Here is a 15066-nt window from a genome sequence, read left to right on the forward strand (position 1 = left end):
AAATTAGTTCAGCCATGCAAATGCAAATCCCATGTGTAATTCTTCCATTAATATAGTTGACTAGATACCACTTCAAACAGATTAATAATATTACAATTAATAGTTTATTCGGATTAATATAACATGCAGAAATGGGGAAGGTATACAACATTTTGTACTACCCGCTCCAGCAATCCCTCCTTTGGTGATTATATCACCACACCATCAAAATTTTGCATCTCTTTTACGGAATTTCAAAGTGATTTCTTGTTTTTATTCATAATTCAGTTTCCCCTGTCTCTTCTCTTTTTGTACATACTGTCCTTAACTTCTTCCAATTCTATCTCATAAAATTCTCTCTCTTGTTTTACGTCTTTGCTCCTTAATTTTTCTCTTTTTAACTTTTTCTGGTTTTTATTCTTTTTACGAAAGATACACCCTAATCTTATTATTAAAACTATGAAAATCACACATGTTAATGGAAATAATATCTTACCTAAAAAGGTACTACCTAAATTTACTAAGAAATCTTTAATAGATGATATTTTCCTTCCAATCTTTTCCCATGCACCTTCAACCTGCAGTGGTACAATTTCGTCATGCAATTCTGTAATATTTTTAATATAAATTTTCAAATCTTTACTTTCGTCAGGAATGTAAGTACAACAATGTTGAACTTTCAGCATTCCACAGACTCCACCCTCTTTTGCCAATAATATATCACGGGCAAGTTGATTTTGTATTACCATAGCACGCATGGCAACCATTTCAGTGTTTACCAATAAAAATCCTCCAGCGGTGCTTGTTGACAAGCGATCCACTACTGTTGAAAGTCTTCTAATTCTGTTTGCATTCAGAGATATTCTCACTGCTGGTATCAATGCTCCAAAAATATCACCTACAATTTCTGACCAAGATTCTCTCTTACTACGTGCTAAATTACTACCTAAAGTATGTACACCATCTTCTCCTCTATCCATGTGAAAAATCTTCGGAAAGACCAGGCCTACATAACATGTGCCATACCAATGGTCTGGCAAACGATAATATGCCCTGTTCCCACAAATGAAATATAATCCAGGAAAAACTGGATCTTTTCCACCTTTAAATCCCTATCCACCCATGATTCGGTATGTATCATGGCACTCGCTATTCCCTACAAAATAATTATCATATGCAGTTTGATTCCTTCTAATACACAGTTTTACTTTCTGAGACCAATCTAAACCCATAGTTGGACTAGTTTCCCCTTCCAAGTGTTTTTCTATTTCTACATCCCAGACCGTTTTCTGCACCTTTCCTTCAGATGCCTTTCTTTGCATTTTCAGTCCTCTATCTTCAACCATATCTAAAAATATCTTTTCCTCTTTCTTTAAACTGCAAGTCAAATTGTTTTCAAATATGTATTCTAATGTTAGTTCTTTAGTCTCTAAGAAAAATTCACCTAATACCTTTGCAGGTTTTACCTTGTTTAGCTTGTTAACTGATGGTACTTGTGAAAATATAGTATCTACATCTGAAAAATAATGTTCTAATTTCCCTGTTTGATAAAATAGACTAGCTATTACCCTACATGTTATTCCATAAGTTACTGGAAGGTGGTGATAAGTCACTCCCTCCGATACAGAGGCAGGTAACTGCATACAGACATAGCAGTCCCTTACATCCATTGTTTTTACATATTCATACAACAATTTCGAAAACACATTATTAGAAAAATTAGTTTTAGACCTATCTTTATGTAAATAGTTTTTATCTATTCTAGTCGGAACTACCTTTTGAATCTTCCCTATATTTGTTATGTTTTCACTTTGTCCTTCTATTGTATCTATAGTAACTTTAAATGAGATCAGAAGAGCAAGTACACTCCATAGAAACATCAATAATCCTGTACAACAACAACACATTTTGCACCATCTCTTCAAAAATGTACATCTACTTTTCTACTATCTATGTTTGCCATCTTTGCTAAAATGGACTGTGTCTTTTGACTTAGCCTCTTCTACTTCACAACTAGTTTTCTAACCCAAGGCTCTAAGCACCTACTTGGTTCTACCAGTTTTTGTATTTTCCTGTATTTTATTGTCTTTCCATCAGTTGTTTTCTTATCTCATTCAGTTTGGCATTTCATCATCTTTCACTTTTCCTTCGTGATCTGTACACAAAATGTCCTGAACATCCGCTTCTTCTCCAATATCGGACAAGATAACTCTAAGGATTTCTGATCCTTCGTCTTCCTCAACCACTTCTGGTACAACCACCTCTGGATTTCCTTGGCTATCTGCCTCTTCTTTTATTTCAGGCAGGGCCACATACTTCCATTCTGGTGATTTATACTTCTGGTTAGGTTTTCTGGTTCTTTTGCTCTCTTTAATTTCAATGGTTTCTTCGTCTTTTGATTTCCCCTGACTCGTCACTTAATTCACCTGTTCAACCCTCAGTGAATTTACTCGTGTCAGTCGATATCTCAATCTTTTTATTTTATTCGGCCAAACGTCATCTTTTGCTGCTCTTTTCAATTTACTTCCTTTATCGTTCTTTTCAGTTCTCCAAGCTCTCTTTCTTAGAACTCGACCTTCAGGTATTTCATCTTCCCTTTCCTCTGACTCTGTTTCAACTTGCTTTTTACTCTCAACAGTTTCTTTTTCCACCACTTCTTTTGTTTTCCCTACTTCTGTCCCTCCTCGAATCTCTGACACGCAATCTTCCTGCTGACTACTTTTCCCTGTTTCTAACTGGATGTTGGAGTTCCCTACACCTCCTCGGGGGTTTTCCGCAATAATCTTTCCCTCTCTCTCTGTATCTGGCACCTGTCCATCTAAATGTGTTGTTTCAGGTGGCACTTCCTTTTCATGAATTCCTTTTATGGTCTCTTCACTGTCTTTTTTTTCCCCCTTGTTTTTCCCTTGAACACTGTGCTCCTTGTTCGGTCTCTGAGTCTGAACTAGTATCAGAGATCTGTAACCTTCTTCTCAGGGAAATACTTCTGGGAACAAATGTTAGACTATGTTCTGCTTCCCCCATTTCAGGGTTTTCTTTTGTTTTTGGCTCTCCGTCATCTGACTCAGTACTGGATTCTGATTCATCAAAATACTCCTTTTCTGTGCTGTCCACTGAATTCGGAATTCTCAATGTATGGCTTGCATGGACCAGTTTTTCAATCCAGCCCACTTAACAGCTGTTGTTGTGGTCAAGAATGACTTGTCTTGGTTTTCCCCACCTTGGAACCAAACAGTTTCTTTTTCTGTGTACTTTTACTCTCACCCAGTCCCCTGGGCTTAGATCATGGGCTGGCTTCTTCTCAAGGGTGGTGGCATCCGCTCCAACCTGATGAAACACAGAATGAACTGCGCCAGCCAGGCTTTTACAGTATTCCAACACCATGTCATCAGTTATAGTCATCAGCTTGTTGACTGGTATAAACACGTGCCGCATGGCTCGTCCCATGATGATTTCATGGGGGCTTAACCCTGTAGTTCTATCTGGAATTGATCTAATAGTCATGAGTACCAGAGGCAAGACATCAGGCCATTTCATACCTGTGGCTAAACACATTTTCCCTATCCTGTTTTTGATAGTACCATTCATCTGTTCCACCACACCAGAAGCCTCTGGTCGGTAGGCACAATGTCGTTTTTGTCGTACATTCAATGCTTCACAAATCAGCTTTATGATCACATTATGGAAATGTCCTCCTCGGTCTGATTCAATTGTCACTGGGAACCCAGATCTAGGGATAAATTCCCTCAAAAGTAATTTTGCCACTGTCATCCCATCAGTTCTTCTTATTGGGAATGCTTCTACCCATCTGGAAAACAAACAGACCATAACCAAAACATACCTCAGTCTGTTACAGGGAGGCATCTCAATGAAATCTACTTGCATTCTGGTAAAAGGCCCTCATTCTCGACCTATTGTTCCTAGACTCACTACTGTCTTTATTCCAGGATTGTATTGCTGACATATTAGGCATCTCTGACAAAGACATTCTGCTACAAGTCTGACTTTTGCATTGTACCAGGTTTGTTTAAATGACCTGACCATAGCATCTATCTCCCTATATGTCCCTGACCATGATACATCCGTGCCATGGCAGACATCATGCTATCAGGCATGACTGGTCTTCCATCCCGATAGCCCCAAACATGATCCTTCTCTCTTGGTGCACATCCTGCTTTTAACCACTGCTTCATTTCCTCATTTCCTGCTTCTTCCTGTAAGTGTCTCACTTCTTCCCATGTTCCCACAATGTTAGTAAACATCAAGGAGCAAGAAATCACCTCTCTTTCCTCAGCCCGATTAATGGAATTCTGATTTCGTGCACAGTATTTTGCCATGTCATTAGCGTATTTGTTGCCAGTGGCGATATAATCACCACTTTGACTATGGGCAGCACACTTCACAACAGCCAATTGCCTAGGCAGCTGTATCGCCTCAAGCAATTTTCCAACCACTTCAGCATTCTTAATGGGAGTTCCACTTGATGTCAAAAATCCTCTCTGCAGCCATATCTGACCGAAGTCATGTACGACTCCGAATCCGTACTGGCTGTCAGTCATCACAGTCACTCTCACACTCTTTCCAGTCTTGCATGCTCTAGTCAAAGCAACAAGTTCAGTTACTTATGCTGATTTTACTCCTTTCAGATATGATGTTTCCATTACTGTTGCAACCTTACATACCGCATATGCTGCACTTAACACTCCATCATCTGTTCTCAAACAAGACCCGTCCACAAACAGAACAAAATCACTTTCTGGTAAGGGTACATCTTTTATGTCAGGTCGTGGTTTTGTACAGAAATCAAGTACATCCAGACAATCATGATCTGCTTCATCTCTGACATCCACATTCTCAGCATCAGGCAGTAATGTTGAAGGATTCACATTTAAACATCTCACAAGACTTACATTCGTGGCACCTAGAATAACTTTCTCATACTTAGTCAGCCGACTATGTGTCATATACTGAGTACGACTTTTGTTAAAAGGATTGCCACATCATGAGGTACAAACACTTTCACAGGATATCCAATCACAATTCCCTCACTCTGTTCCAAACTTCGGCATGTAGCAGCTACTGCTTTCAAACACCCAGGTAGGGCCACAGCTACTGGGTACAACATTGACTAAAAGTATGCAATTGGTCTCATCAGTTTTCCATGCTTCTGTATTAGCACAAAGAGCGCACATCCATTTCTCTCACTGCAGTACAACTCAAACTCTTTCTCAAAGTCAGGCATACCTAATGCAGGTGCTTCACACAGCCCATCTCTCAATCGTTTAAATGCTGCCAATTCTTCCTTGTTCAAATCAATGGGATCTTTCACATCGCTTCTTGTCAGTCGCATCAGAGGTTTTGCGATCAACGAAAAGTTGCTGATCCATTGACGACAATATCCAACCATTCCCAGAAACATTCTCACCTCTTTTTGGGTCATGGGTGCATTCTTTTTATGATCCTGATTCTATCTATTGTTATTTTTCTCAGTCCTTTTTCAATGTGATGTCCTAAATATTGTACTTCTTTCTCGCAAAATTGTAATTTTGATGGTGACACTTTAAGTCCTCCATCTGCCAAATGGTTCAGCAAGGCAATAGTATCTAGTTCACAAGCCTCACGTGTTTTCGATGCCACAAGAAGGTCATTGATATACTGTACTAACACTGAATTTTCAGGCATTTCTAGACTTTCCAAAGACTTCTTCAATAGCTGATTAAATATTGAGGGGCTTTCTGTATACCCCTGTGGAATTCGGCACCAAGCCAAAAAACGCTCGCCAAAACTAAACGTAAAAATTTGCTGACTGTCATGGTGCAATGGGATGGAAAAGAAAGCATGGCATAGATCAATTACTGTATACCATTCTGCGTCATGGGGCATCTGATATAAAATCACAGATGGATTTGGTACAATGGGACAACATGACACAACAATTTTGTTTATTTTTCTCAGATCCTGTGTTATCCTGAACTTCCCACTAGGCTTTTTCAGTCCCATTATTGGTGAATTACATGGACTACTCCTTATTTCTCTCAAAATACCTTGTTTTATCATTTTTTCAATCACAGGAGTCACTCCTTCAATTATTTCAGGTGTCAATTTATATTGAGGGACATTTGGATAACTTACTCCTTCTTTTACTGTTATTTTTACTGGATCTACATTTCTCATTAACCCCACGTCTTCTCCTGTGAAATCCCAAACTTTTGCTTTTACAGACTGTTTCAATTCTTTAGGTAATTCATCAGGGTTAAATACAGCATAGGTTTCAATAACCTTATTTTCCCTGTTTGTCATTGTCATTTTATACAGCACATCTTCATCCGGGGTTTCAAATGCTATCCCATCCGGGGTACAAAATATAGTGCAGTTCATTTTGCACAACAAATCTCAACCTAACAGATTCACAGGACTGGTGTCGCACACGACAAAGCAGTGCATTTCAGAAAATTTCCCTATGCTAACTTTCACCGGGTCTGTAAGGTAAGTTTTAATCTGCCTGTTGGATACACCAACTACTTGGATCGTTTCATCCGAGAGAGGAAGATTCTTAACATCAGCTGATCTGACAGTTGATAGAGTAGCACCAGTATCAACTAGGAAAGTAATGCTTTCATCATTAATCTTTCCATCTACAAACGGGCCTGACTGGTCTACTTCTAGAGTTGCGCCAAGTACGCACTCTTCTTCCTCCCTTCGGCACCGTCAATAACTTTCTTCTGAATCACTCTCCTCACGTTGCAGCCAATACTGCGAAACAGCGTAGAATCCTGTTTCACTACTATACCTCTGGGAGTTTTTCCTCTGTGGAAAAGGCGGTTTTGGCACCTGATTCTGTTGGGTAGCAACCTGCTGCTGTCGCTGCGGTTGACCACTCACCTCATTCTGCACCTGTGGATTCAATGAAGCATTTTCATCGTTAGTACTTGGGGGAAATTTACACTCAGATTTCCAATGCCCTATTCTACCGCAATTATGACATGGGAATTTCATCTTCGCTTCCTCTATATCTCCTTTACCTTTCCCAGGACTGAATTTTTGTCTTGATCCTGTATTATTCGCTTGTTCTGCTAATTGAGCTTCCTGTCTCTCTGCTACCTTCACTTGTGCACACATAGCCTTTTCTTTCAATTTTCGCAGTTTAGCTTCAATCTTATCACTGAAATATGTAGCATGTCTTAATACTTCGTCTATTTTCTTATTCTACCAATCTACAGTATGTTATTTTATCATCTCAATAATTTCTGAACGAAGACCACATGCAAATCTGTATACAAAATGACTTAGATCCTTTTCACTCAGATTTTCATCTCCACTAAACTGTTTCAAGGCCAAGATCAGCCTCTCATAATATGCATGTACTGACCCTTTGCTTTCCTGATGCGTTCTATCAATTTTTACCCAATCTGTCTCTTTAGGTGGTACCTTATTCTTCAGAAAGGCAATAACCTGTTCGTATTTCTTAGCCCCTGTTTTTGGATCCCTTGGGTATTCTTGTGTTGGCCAATCTATCATTATTTTGCACTCTGTCCATTGATCTGCTGGTACTATTATGTCAAACAGGCTGTTTAGATCAATCCATAAAACTTTGGACAATTTTACAAATCAGTCTACCTGTCTATACCACTCGACGGGTTTTTCAAGTAGTCGAGGGAAGTCATTTGTGAATAGGATATTCTGTTACTACCTTCTCCTTTTCTCTAACAGGGAACGCTGAAAAGGTTTTATCTGAGGTATCATCTCGTTTTCGATACCATCTACTTTTCCATTTGTCCACATCTCCCCATTTTCTCAACAAGATAATTATTTCCTTAATCTGACTCATTTGCCCTGTGGTATTCATATTATCAATGTCCTTTTCAGTGAAATCTAATCGATATGGTTTCTGTAGGGCTTTTACCTTTTCAATATCTATACCCATTTCATTTGCTACTTCTTCTAATCTTTCATGGAGACTTTTTGCTCTCCAAGTTATGCTTTTACACAGAAATAGCAACTCCTCATCCTGGTAAGTTTTTAACTTCTCCGTAGGGATAGTTCCTACTATTAACTCTTCCAGTACCATTCGTAATTTGGCCACATCTATTGACTGAGATTCTTTATCTTTTCTTTGCAAGTTTCTCAACCATTCACTTAATTCCTCTGTAGATGGTCCTTCTGACTTCTCTACATTACCTTGTTCTGAATCCTTTTGTGTTTCTGAAATTGACTCCACTGTTGTTATACGTCTTTCTGCAAAATTCTGGCCTATAAACAGGTTATTAGAAACATTTGGTGCAATCATACTTATTGTCTGTCTCCATGGATTTTCATTTTGACTCGGTTTTGGCTGCTCAAACTGTTTATTCCTTTTATAAGGGACCGTTAAACAATGTTCACTATCTTTTTGTTTATCGAAAATAGGCATTACTGGACCTATCATTACTGGAACTGTTACAGCTTCCAGATTTTTAGTCAATTCTCTTATTTTCTCTGTTAATTCTAAGGTTGTCTTTGCTAGTTATGCAGAATTTTCAGCATTTATTCTATTTTCTGACTTCCTCTCTACCTCTCTAATGGAATTGTTTTTCCATAAATCTTGGAACTCTGGTTCTGATTTTATGGTTCGTAAAGTTTCTTTCATTGGGGCACTTTGTGTTAATATTTCTGGTTCTGGCCGATATGGGGGGTGGATTTTTATAGAACATGTCATCAAGAACATTGTCCTATGATTCATTCACTCCATATCCTCTTGATTCCACATTATGTCTTTTTTCTGCGCATTTTCTTCTTCCATTTTCCTCTGCAGTTCTTATGGGAAACAAACCCTCAGTCATACTTGCATTCCACCACCTTCTCATTCGATCATCATGATTCTCATGTCCGTATGATCTACCAAACATGTACCTATACCTTCCGCCACTCCTCTGTCTTTCTCGGTCATGCATCTCATCTTCCCATTCTGTCAATGCTTCAAATTGTGTCGGTCTAGGTCTCGGTTCTAGATTAATCATTTTCTCTCTTAAATTTCTCAAAACTGCTAAATTAAATGAACCATGTTCTGGAAAAGCCAAAACTCCGTCATCCTTAGTGTACTTAACCCAATTGTCTAACCAAATACAGGTGTGACATCCATATTTCGCAACCATAAAGAATGCAGGGGTTTTCGGTGGAGGAAGTAATTGTCCTTCCCTAGTTACAATCGTTTTGTCCTTCTTAAACCACTTTTTAATTCTCCCGAACCAGGACTTCTTCTCCTTTTCTGGTGGATCGTAATACATTTTCTTGTCTTTTCCTGTATCACTGGTCTCTCCTCTCGACTGTACCGCTATTCTGACCAATTGTAGCGCGACTCACACTAACGCACCAATCCGGAGCGTCTATGTCACCTTTGCAATTCTCCACTCCTAGCACGACTCACACTAACTCACCAATCCGGAGCGTTTATGTCACTCTGTAATTCTCCACTCCTAGCGCGACTCACACTAACGCACCAATCCGGAGCATCTACTTTTCTAGCTAACTGGCCAATCCCAGCGCGGTCTTTCTGACATCAGCAGCCACTGCAGCAGCTCCTGCTCCTGTCTACCCCTCCTTTACAAAATTCACTTGGTAAGTTTTGTTTCAAATTTACAAATCTGTTAGTAACAACACAAAAAACACCACCCTTGTCCGCTTCGCTTAACCAAAGAATAGCAATAGACCTTTCTCATGACAATTCCATCTTTCCCGAGAGCAGCGCTTACCTCTGCCCTACTACGGAATCGTTACTTCCGTTGATAAAGTAGCACATCCCTCTACCTTACCCTTCTAACAAGCATTAGCTAATCGTTTCTCCAGAATTAAGACACTTGTTTGGAGACCCAATGCTCCTGAGAAATAAAACTAGAGTTTCACAATTAACCTGAATGCCTTCACATTCACGCACTTTCACACAGAAAATGTAGTACATTCACACCGAATCCTGTCTTTCCTGAGAACAGCAAACAGTCTGTCCTACTACAGAATTATAACATACGTTAATAAAGTAGCATTTCCCTCTACTTTATCCTTCTAACAAGCTTAGGGAACACCTATTACCTTTCCATTGATAAGCGTTATCGGAGTGCCATCTGGACTCCTGGTACCTAAGACCAAAACTTCACAGGTGACCTTCGCTACCATACACTTCTTTCATACAGGAGATATTTCTAATGGCAACACGCGACGATGTCACCGAATCGAACCCAGACAATGCGTCATGCAACTTCAATCATTACACGTTTTGCCTGTGTACCTACAGGGCAACAACATTTCCGTCTTTCCCGAGAACAGCGCTTACCTCTGCTCTACTACGGAACTGTTACAAACTTCTGACTTCCTACATCCCAGAAGCCGTGCAAACAACATAAAACTCGACGCGACTCAACATAGAGTGTTAATACATAAACCAATACCAATCAATAATCAATAATCGATAAGCAATGTACAAGCAATAATCACCAAACCAAAACAATAACAACCATCATTCTGCTACCAGAAAAACTGATGCAGCATGGAATTTTAAATCCTCCCTTCGTCACAGACCAAATATCATACTAGCATATTAACTCAACACATTCATTGTTGGGGCCCATAACACCAACCCTCACACTTCATTGATCCGTTCTCACGGGAGTGATACATTTTCCAAGCGCTGACATGAAAGGAATACCATTTCACCTAAAGAACTTAATTTACTTGAACATACATTAAGTACCTTTATTAAACTCAGAACCTCGAGATATACCCTCCATTTAGTCGATAGATCAGTTAGTTGAGTTGGATATTTGGTGACTCAATTCTTTAATCTACATTTAGTCTTATTCTAATTTCTCCAAATAAATCACCCGACACATTTGTTTGTTAGAATAATAATTTTGTTTATCTAATTAATTGCAAATTTAATAAGTCATAAACCAAACCACAGAACATCCTATTTACCTAATCTGGCTATTAGTCGTCCTCTAAGTCAATCAAGTTGTGAAAAGTCTTTAATTCATCAAAGTCAGGCAGCAATTCAGTCTGTCAAAGATTCAGGAAAAACAGTCCAGCAGTGTCACCGTCCTCTACGTCAGCATCAGCATTCTCTGCATTGCATTGCCTTGCATTTTTAACTCTCTATTCTACCATCTTTTATAATAAATTTAATGTCAAGATGTAATAAAAATCAGTTTTAGGCAATCCTGATTGGAGGATTTGGGGTCGTTCGGTGAGGTTCTCACATAGTCTTTTTGGTTAGGTCATCACACTTGCTGGGTCCGGTTTTAAAGACAGTCTTTTGTTTAACAGTCTTGGCATTTCTCCCAGTGTGTCCTTGATGGGTACATCTCACATGGGGTCAGGACGAGGCCACTTGTTGCTGGCTGTGGCGCAGGCGCACTTCACCCGAAACCTCATGGAACGGTGACTAGGCCGTCATGTCGGAGTCAGCCATCTTTACGAAGGCCCAAATCAGTCAACTTAAGCAAAACAAACACAAAACGTAATTAAAACATTGAAATGGCTAATAAAATGTTAAACCCCCACTAATTCCCCTATGTTTATGTAATTATCTGGCACGATAGCAACATTCAAAGCGTTTATATTCACCCAATGATGTCATCTGGTGCAACTTACAATTACATCACAAAAGCAACATATATCATGCAATATTCTAATTTTCTATCATTAGTATGCATACATATATTAGTATACAAATTAGTTCAGCCATTCAAATGCAAATCCCACGTGTAATTCTTTCATTAATATAGTTGATTAGATACCACTTCAAACAGATTAATAATATTTCAATTAATAGATTATTCAGATTAATATGACATGCAGAAATGGGGGGGTATACAACATTTTGTACTACCCTCTCCAACAGATGCGTACATCAAACACACCTGAGATACATCTCCCTTTCAATCACACCTGCAGTTTACACAGTAAGTGCCACCTCTACAGATACTCTAAAGCGTTGCCTTTTGCAAACTAAAGCAGCAGTTGATTCCTTTAAATCTTCTTAGAGTTTTTTTAGTTAACCTTCTACGTCTTGTTCACATTTTCTGAAATGGCTGGTTTAAGAGCTCCAACATTTACTGAGAATTAATTAATGTAATGGTAAATGAGATTATTAGTGTAATACCACAGTTGGCTGGAGGCCTTGTTGAAACTACAACAATGACTCAAAGAAGGCAAATGTGGCACAGAATTGTCACACGTTGAATGTTGAATGCTGTATCCAAGACCAGGCATTCACAGCAGGATATTCACATGTGCTGAAATGGGGTGGGGCGAGTGTGCTCTCTAGCCTCAAGGGAACAACAAGAGTCCCTGCAGACTAGTGGTGGGTCTCCCAGGTGACTCAACCTCTTGCTATGGAAGAAAAGGAGCAGTCCATACTAGACATTGAAGGCTTTGCAAGAATCCCAGGTGGAGTGGTGACTGGCAAGTCCACACAATGCTTACTTACAGCCTCACTCTTAGAGGTGGGAGACGTGTGGCGCAGCGGCCAGGGTGGCTGACTCCGGAGTGTGGGGCTCAGGGCTGGATCCCCAGTGCCGGAGGCAGATCAGCTCAGCATCGTGTGACTCTGGGCAATAGCTCACTTAATCTCCCCGACAGCGCCTTGAGACCCTTACGGGCGATTAGTTTGTGCTTTACAAACACTGGGTTATATTCAAGATAACTTGCTAAGCACATCTTATTTCATTAATTCCAAACAGTGTACAGCTGACAATATGTAGCCTTGCTCAAGAAAAAGGTTTGTTCACGTGTTACATCAGATCACCACTTCAGTGTTGTCTGCAAGCTATTCTCATCTTCTCACTGTAAAAGTAACCTGCTAAAAACATACCTAATTTCTGCAAAAATACATTTTTCCAACCAGCACTATTTTTTATGTGGACTTGCTTTTGAAAACCCAGGTGACCTGCTCCTTCACATTTGTTTGGAATTCTCATTCACATTTGGCAAATGGTAAACTATGTTTAAAATGTGTAAAGAAGTGGATTTTTTTATGGGATAGATGTGAGTAAAGCACTACTAATAAGCACCACAAGCAGGTTAGGCACTCACAGATTTTAGGCAGTAAATCCAAGATAAAAATCTTGCAGCTGTGTCACAGAGCAGTCAGCCTTACTTTCAAAGTGAACGTGGTTGGGGGGAAGATACACATGTTTGCTCCCCAAACAATGGGCTCAAAGTGACCAGGATTGTCCCTCCTGCCTTTTGCAGCAGTTCTTGTTTGCTCTTCCAGAAACAATACCACCATGCCATTCTCCTGGCAGGGTATTAAGTCACAAAACTTAAATAGACTTTGAAATAACTTCAGGGATTTGTACTACTCTATATCCTCAATTATTTATCTTGAGATATCATTGTTTTTAAATCTATTTAAATATTGTAATTCTATGTGCTATGTTTTAGAAATAATGAACATCTTGAAAATGAAAATATAGAAATTTCAAAGTAGATTGCTACAGTTTGTTGTACATTTAATACAAAAGTGCCCTGTCCACTTTTTTCTTTTTTTGCTATGTGTCATCTGTTGATCATATCAACGTAGATATGAATTCAAATATATAAAAAAAAATCTGCCTAGACCAAGATACATATTTTTTACTTGATGACCTTTTCATTTCACAATTAAGTCTTAATAGTTGAAGGCACAGTTATTGTTTATAGCATACACTCAAAAGTGTAATTTAATCAAAAGTTTGCAAAAGGTAAGCAGATGTTGTTATCTGTATTTGTTAACAATACTCTGCTCTATTGTAGGAGAATTAGCCAGGGCGGAGGAACAATAATCCGTCCGGATCAACTCACTGACTGAAAACACAGGGTCAGAAACCTTCACTGTTAGACATTTCCTACAACACCTGAAGCCACCATAGGCCGGGCCCCATTAGCCACATCTATTGAACCTGTAGATCCCTGTGCCCCTCCCCACCACCACAAAATTTGTGGGGAACTATGTCCTGGCTCCTGTATCAACTACAGCCACCTCAACAGCTATGGAGCTAGAAGTCGCTATTACAATACCTCCACAGTCAAGACCACTGTGGCAAGGCTGCACCTGAACTGCCTGTGTTGAGTGAAACCCCAGATGGTCAACGTTTTAGGCCCATTATGTCCCAGAATCTGTTGGGGGCTGCCAGCCGACATGAGACTCAGATAGGCCAGATGTGTGTTCTGCGTGTAACAAACAATGGGCTTCTGGGGGCAAAGAATGTGTTGCAGAGGGAACAGATGGATTTGAGGTAGTCCACAAATAAACTTATGGACATCATATTACTGCAGTCTGTTAATTTTCTGGGGTGGTTCAGGATGTCTTTAGGGACATTTGTCTGGCTATTCATGAGATATCATACTATTTTTCTGGACTATAATCTTCAGCCATCTCCCAAACACCCACCTCTGGACCAGGCACCTCTGCAGAAAGGGTGGCCCATCACACCAGCTACACTCTTGTCATCACCTCACAGCCTGCAACTCAGTCAGCATCTATTTTCCTCAGGAGGGGGTATTTAACACCCAAAATCCTACCACTAGGGGCTGCAAGCAATAATGTTCTACTGTGCGCCACCAGCCCTTCTCTGTGGACAATTCTAATCTTACAGTTGTCTTTCTTTTATGGATAGAGTTCTGGACAAGGACTTCAAACAACTGTGGATTCATCTTTGCAACCACATCAAAACCTACAAATATTTCCTTCTCAGAAAGTGACTTTTTTGTGTAATTATGAATATTTTCAGTATTTTTTAGCTCTAAGTTAAAAATATGTCTAGACCTATTTTACATATTTTACATATATTCTGAATATAATTAATGCTATCTATAGTTATACTTTTCCTTGTGAATAGTTGTTTTTGGAACTAATGGGGTAATGCAACATTGACTAACTACCATATAGGAGAGGTCCCGAAAATTGAGGCGACATTAAGTGAGCATAATTCAATACTTTATTTGTATATACATTGTCAAAATTAATGTTTTGTCACAGCACATGAATGATATATGGACATCAGCAAGTAGAGAGAACACTTAAAAAAATTAGACCCATGCAGAAAATAAACATTATTGATAATTAAAACATCTGTT

Source organism: Triturus cristatus, chromosome 9 (assembly GCF_964204655.1).
Source record: "Triturus cristatus chromosome 9, aTriCri1.1, whole genome shotgun sequence".
NCBI lineage: Eukaryota > Metazoa > Chordata > Amphibia > Caudata > Salamandridae > Triturus > Triturus cristatus.